At 36.3% G+C, this 6,256-nt stretch overlaps 1 non-coding gene across 1 annotated transcript; it reads left to right on the top strand.

Moving 5' to 3' along the window:
* Positions 1-3,885: 3,885 nt before the first annotated feature.
* Positions 3,886-4,020, top strand: LOC112826976 (small nucleolar RNA SNORA52). The gene has a single exon (XR_003209112.1). It is a non-coding gene; the product is annotated as a small nucleolar RNA SNORA52 (small nucleolar RNA).
* Positions 4,021-6,256: the final 2,236 nt, after the last annotated feature.

Below are 6,256 nucleotides of genomic sequence, written 5' to 3'. Positions count from 1 at the left end.
GACTTTCTCTGCATATTAATTCAATTAACACCTAGACTAATATAGATTCACACTATCTAAAAAAAAAAAAAAATCCCAAGGCACTTTGAATGGCCTCCAGCAATCATGCCATTTTTACTCAGTCTGAAATAGAGATCAACCAAGCAATAGACCTTTACAATGAAGGCTGTTTTCTGCTTCTATAAATAGAGTTTGAATTGAGCCACCATAAATCAAACAGGATTGAAATTTAGGACGTGATCATGATACTGGTTTTAATTAGGTTTTTGTTTTGTCTTTGTGTGTATGTGTGTGTGTGATAATTTATGAGCCATTTATTTAGACCTCACATGAAACCAGCCAGGTAGAGCCGGAGACATGAAGGGCAGCAATGCCCATCACACAGCGATGTCTGCTTGACGTTAATAATTATGTGCTTCATGTTGGAAGTTGCACGTATTCCTAGCTGACAACTTTGGCTACTTGGGTTCTGTCTGTCTCTGGCTCATGATGTAGATTTTTTAATTTTGACAAAAATACAGCCTATGGAAGGGTAGGAAGTTTCTGACATATGAAAGAGAAATAGGGCATTTAATAGCATTTATTTCTGGGAGAAATTACAAGAATTTGCATTGAATTGGAGAAAATGACTGCAAAACAGGGAAAGCACACTGTGCTACAGAGAGCAAAAAGCACATTTAGTCCTTATACATTCATTACCCACTGAGTTCAAATGGAACACAGCTCTTTCTCCAGAGCCACCTCCATGATTAGGGCTTTAAAGGATGGTGGCACAGCAAAATAAAAGCTGATTGGGAAAATTGCTAGTTGGTAGAATACACGTTTTAAGGTTTACTGCGCATACTGAGCTTACATAATACCATCATTACCTATGACTACATCTGCGTGTGTTTAGTTAGAAAAGGTCATTTAATTTCTGAATCTTCTCAAAAAAAAGCCCCACAAAAACTAGCTAAAAGAATAAGATGGATAAATTTCTGAAATAATGTCAATAGCTTTTGAACACTGCATGCTTTCACTTCCTTCAATATGTGCCTTCTTGGCTCAAAGCAACCATTTCCCATTTCATTCTGCTTAAAAGGATATTTCACATTGGAAATAAGCAAAGAAACAGAAAAACAAAATGCTACAGAAAGACATCAAGTTTTAAATAGTTATTTTATAAAATAATGGCTGTTTTTCTGATTACAAAAGTGATATATACTCATTGTATAATACGTGGAAAAAAGAATAATCATAAGAAAATAAAAACAGCCATTAATCTACTGCTAATATTTTAAAGCAGATTCTTTTCTTCCTACATTTGTGTGTGTGTGTGTTTGTTGAGGGGATATGAGAGTTAATATTTCTATATAATTTTATTTTACTTAAATTATACAATAAAACTTTCCCACATTATATATATATGTATATATATATATGTATTTTATTACCTATTTTATTTATGGACATATTATGATTTATTTATTTAGCTTTTATTTTACAATTACAGGTTATTTACATTGAAATTTTGAAACAAGATAGTGACTATTGATGCACAACTTTCTTGTACATAATTTATTTCTCTAAGATAAATTCCTGAAAGTGTCAATGCTCTAACAAAGTGGATAAGCATGTATAAGTCTTTTAGGAACTTGACACCCCATTTCAGATATGTTGATCTGTTTATACTAGCACCAACAATGTAGGCCACAAGTTTCACCATGTCAACCAATTATTATTATAAAATAAATATGTATTCCATATAGTGAATATTTATTTGTCAATTTGAAGTAACAAACACCAACATTATCTCGTTTTAATTGACACTGAATTTATATCCTAATCTTTATCTCTCAGGTTAAGGTAATGTGAAGAGAGGAATGATCCCAGGCAGTCTTGCAGAGAGTCCCGTGGAGTCTTTCTTGGCACAGGTAAGATGTTTAGTAGCCACTACTGACCATGACATAAAGCTGCTGAACCATAGAGATTGGGCATACAGTAGTGATGATGCATGGCTTTAAGGGTGGTAGACCGCAACTGAATGTGCCTCTGTTCACACAAAAATATATTCTGAGAACTTCTAGAGAGATAGCAGATTTCTTTTTTTTTTCCTTAAGATTTTTAAAAATTTATTTATTTGAGAGAGGGAGGCAGAGGAGAAGCAAACTCCCCACTGAGCAGGGAGCCCGACATGGGGCTCAATCCCGGGACTCTGAGATCATGACCTGAGCTGAAGACAGACGCTTAACCAACTAAGTCACCCAGGCGCCCCAAGAGATTGCAGATTTCTAAATCAAGATACATTTCAAGTATGTCCAAGTAGTGTCCTAAGTAAAGGAAATTACAAATTAATCCATTAAAACTTTTTTTTTTGGAAATCTAAGAAATAACCTTAATGTTACACATAAATCGTCTAATGTGAGCCCTGCAAAAGCATTATGACCAAACCCTTTCAGGATGGTATTTTTATTAGCTTCATTGTAAAAGGAGGAAAACTTACATCTGTGAGTAACTTGCCCCATTCCACACAGCTACTGGGCACCGTGTTCTCTCTCTTTCTCTCCCTCGCTACACACGCACACAAACACCCTCATACATACATATATGACACATATACATATGCATATATACAAATTCAGATATGTGTGCAAATATATGTATATATTTGAACTGAGTGTTCAATGAGTTTAGATGTGCATGTGTGTGTGTACCATGTTTGTGTGTGGGCGTACACATTTTATAAAGAATAGTATTTCAGAGCTTCAGGAAAATTCACTATTCTTCAAAGACTAGATATGATAAAGAAGGTTCACTGCTTTTTGATTCTGTCCAATTTTCTAAGTTATCTGTGACTCATCTTCAAGATGAACTTTCTTGCCCTTTATTAATTGCAGGATAATATATCCAGATCTAAGAAGGTCTGTCCAGTGTGTCTTTGCATGTGGGAGAGTATACCCAGTGGATATTTATGCCCACGGTCTGTCCAGTTCAGCCTCACTGTCAGTAGATCCAGACAATTCCGTTTGCATAATGAACTCTCTGAGCTGTCTTTAAAGCCTCTGCTAGCAAAGATGAGGGCATAGCTGCCTAAGGATTATTGCTACATCCCCTTCAGTGAGCTCTCAGATGCTGTCGGCGCTGAGCTGAATTGCTGACCCCTCATCTGAGGGCTAACTGAGTGTTAGTGGTTTTCTAAGACTTCTTAAGTGCCTGAGCTTTGGTTATTTCACTGACATCTGGAGAAATGGGTGGCAGGAAGTCAAGCCAGGCTAAGCGAGTGAAAAAGGGGTCTCACATTAACAGGCAAGGAATTTGAACTGCAATGTTTAATAAGTATTCATTCAGCACCCAATGTAAGAAAAATTTGGAAAGGAAAAAATACTGTGGATTGACTAAAAAGTCCCCTTTTCATTGCAATTAGAACTCCCTTCGTTGTGCAAACTAATGACCCCAAAGGCATTTAAGTAATGTAGATACTGAGACAAATTCAAAGGTAAGTAAAATCCATTGTTTAAGAGATATTTCAAATTATAATCAAAGTAACCACAGTAAGTTATATATATATATAAACACAAACATATAGAAAGCTACAATGAAAAGTCACAATTTTTCTTCCTTAGAGGAAACTTCTTTGACTATTTCTATTTTAGTACTCTTAACTGTAAACTCAGTAACTCCAAGTTAGGTATTTAAGCCATTAATTCTTGATTTATCATTCTTTAGCTATATTTATTAATTGTGAAAAATACTCATACCATCGCCTGCAGTCATCTCTCTTCCCAATGTCTTTTTAAACATAGTCTGCTGATTATTACCTATAAATTTTAAAATAACCTGAATATTTATTTATGGATTCAAGAACTTTAGGTAGTATCTTAACTTCTTCCTGAATAAGAGGAAATATGGTCCGTCCCAGTCCCTGATGGTCAGCCTGTAGTCTGCTGGGTTTCGCCTGGGGACCAGATCATTCCAGAAGCCTCACCCAGAGAAGTGAGCTAAGCTTCAGGAGGCTTGTTCCAGGGGTGGTTCTAGACTTCAGTGGGGTGGGCGTGGTGGGGGGGGGAGGAGAGATGATATCTTTCTCCTTCCATCTACCTCTTCTTTCCCGACACACCTTGTGAAATATTATCATGAATGTTTTTTATAATTTGTCTGTCTGCCTTATAACTGTCAGTTGCTGCTGTTACTGGTTCTCCTTTGGCCTTCTGATTCTTCGTCCACACTGCTCCACAGGCCTTCACTAAGTAATCTCCCTTTGTCCTTAACCAAATACAAGTTATTTATCCCCTAATTTGGCAAAGAGTCCCAAACATATTCCTTTTTGGGATTTCCATCACCTACTATATTAAATTCTCAATGTTTCCAAGAGAATTGAGGTGGTTCACAGTAATATTTATATAATTCAAACAAAGACTTTGTTTCTTTCTCTACTCTGCTACTTGCTATTTGTATGAATATGGGCAGTTACTAAGCCTCTCTCAGCCTCAATTCTCTTTATAAAAAGTGGATAACCAACAGCGCATCATAGCACTACATCTGTGGTGGGGAGAACCAAATGACATTGAGTCAGAGCACTCAGCAGTTTCTTCTATATAGTTAGTGCTGAAAAAGGTTAGAAAATTATATAGCAAATATTAAGACAGCAGAAAAAGAGGAAATTGCAATAATAATATCTCTAGCACCAAAGAGGGAAAAGAAATTGGAGATTTAAAAGCAAGCTGGAAGCATCAAGGGCCCAAGTGAAATAGGTACTCCCAAATTAATGATGTAATATTTGTATGTGGTAAAAATAGTGTATGCAATAAATGAGGGGACATATTATAAGTATAGACAGTAAATGTGTATCATTGGGTGAAAGTATCTTTGGTAAACGACAGCAATCATTTGTAGATGTGAACTCATTGGACTAAAGAAGCAAAATGAAATTTGTATTTGCTTCAGTCTGAGCCATTTCTGGTCAGTTTTATCTTTCCTCTCCTGGGAACTCCTTGGGGAAACTCACACAGTATCTATGGGAGAAAGGATGTAAGTCAACAGTTCTCAAAATTTTGATTGCATATTTCAGCAGTAAAAACTTGTCAGGACCTCTCTGTTTTTGGATATATATGTTTACTTATGAAGTTTTTATATGTAATTCTAAATACTGTTCTAAAACTTAAAAATACAATTTAAAAAACCACAACATAATGAAGTAATAAGTAAACATTATAATATAACCTCCTATATTCCAAAACATTATTTTATAGGTACCTCCATAATGGAAAAGGAAAAAAAAAACATATTCTCAGGACAGAGAAATTATGACGAGGTGTTCAAACAGCCACGCAGGTTGGTTCTGCGTTGTTGAACACCAAGTTGTATCCAATTCCGACTGTGATACCTTGCTCCACTGCCATTTATTGGACTGGAATACGCTACAGGTAGAGGTAATCTTTTCAAATCTATTTCATTCTTTGCCTAAAGTGGTACTGTTTGAATAATTCATTACATCAGGAGTTAAACGACAATAGAGGGGAAAATAATTGGGCTTGATTGTGCTTTTGAAAATTTTCATGTCATGCATTCATAGAGGTGAGAATATTTGTATAGCCTATAGAGGTAAATGGTCAAGACTTCTTATAGTCAGAAGCGACTGGCCATAGGTCTCTCTCCACCCTCGGCTCCTCAGGGGACCCGAGGGCTGAAGTGCTAGACATACTTGGAACTGATCTCTGGTATATCAGTGGAGAAGCTCTGCCTGAGACCATGGATTGCCCCTGTGAGAAAGTGATTTCTGAGTTGTGTTTTTAAAGATGTGAGTCAAAAAATGGTTTTTAGCACTTTGACATCTTTCACGTATTATGCAATAGTAGCATTCTTAGACTTGACTGTTTTTGTTTCTTTGTAATCCCCGTCTTCAGACTGGATGTGTTCTAGTAGAATTTGAGCCATGTAGCCTTCCTGATACTATCTATGTCCTCTCAATCTACTTTCCATATGATCACCAGATTTGTTCTTAAACATTACTTTCATCAAATCTCTTCATTATTTCAAAACCTCAGTGATGTTCTATATCTCGGTACATCAAATACAAGAACTTAAGTCTGGCTTTTACTGGTCCTCACAGCATGGATCTATCTCCATATGCAGTCTTGCTCCTCAGACTTTTCATGCATTCATGCAGGTATCTATCCATTCATTTATGCACCACACATGTATTGAATGCCAGGGTTTTACGAATTAATAAGACATGCCCTTGATGAGCCAGCAGCCAAGGGTGGGAAAATGGAAAGAG

Source organism: Callorhinus ursinus, unplaced genomic scaffold, assembly GCF_003265705.2.
Source record: "Callorhinus ursinus isolate GAN/ISIS: 27379988/994484 unplaced genomic scaffold, GSC_fseal_2.0 scaffold7, whole genome shotgun sequence".
In the NCBI taxonomy this organism is placed as follows: domain Eukaryota; kingdom Metazoa; phylum Chordata; class Mammalia; order Carnivora; family Otariidae; genus Callorhinus; species Callorhinus ursinus.
This window is presented reverse-complemented; position numbering and strand designations above follow the sequence as displayed.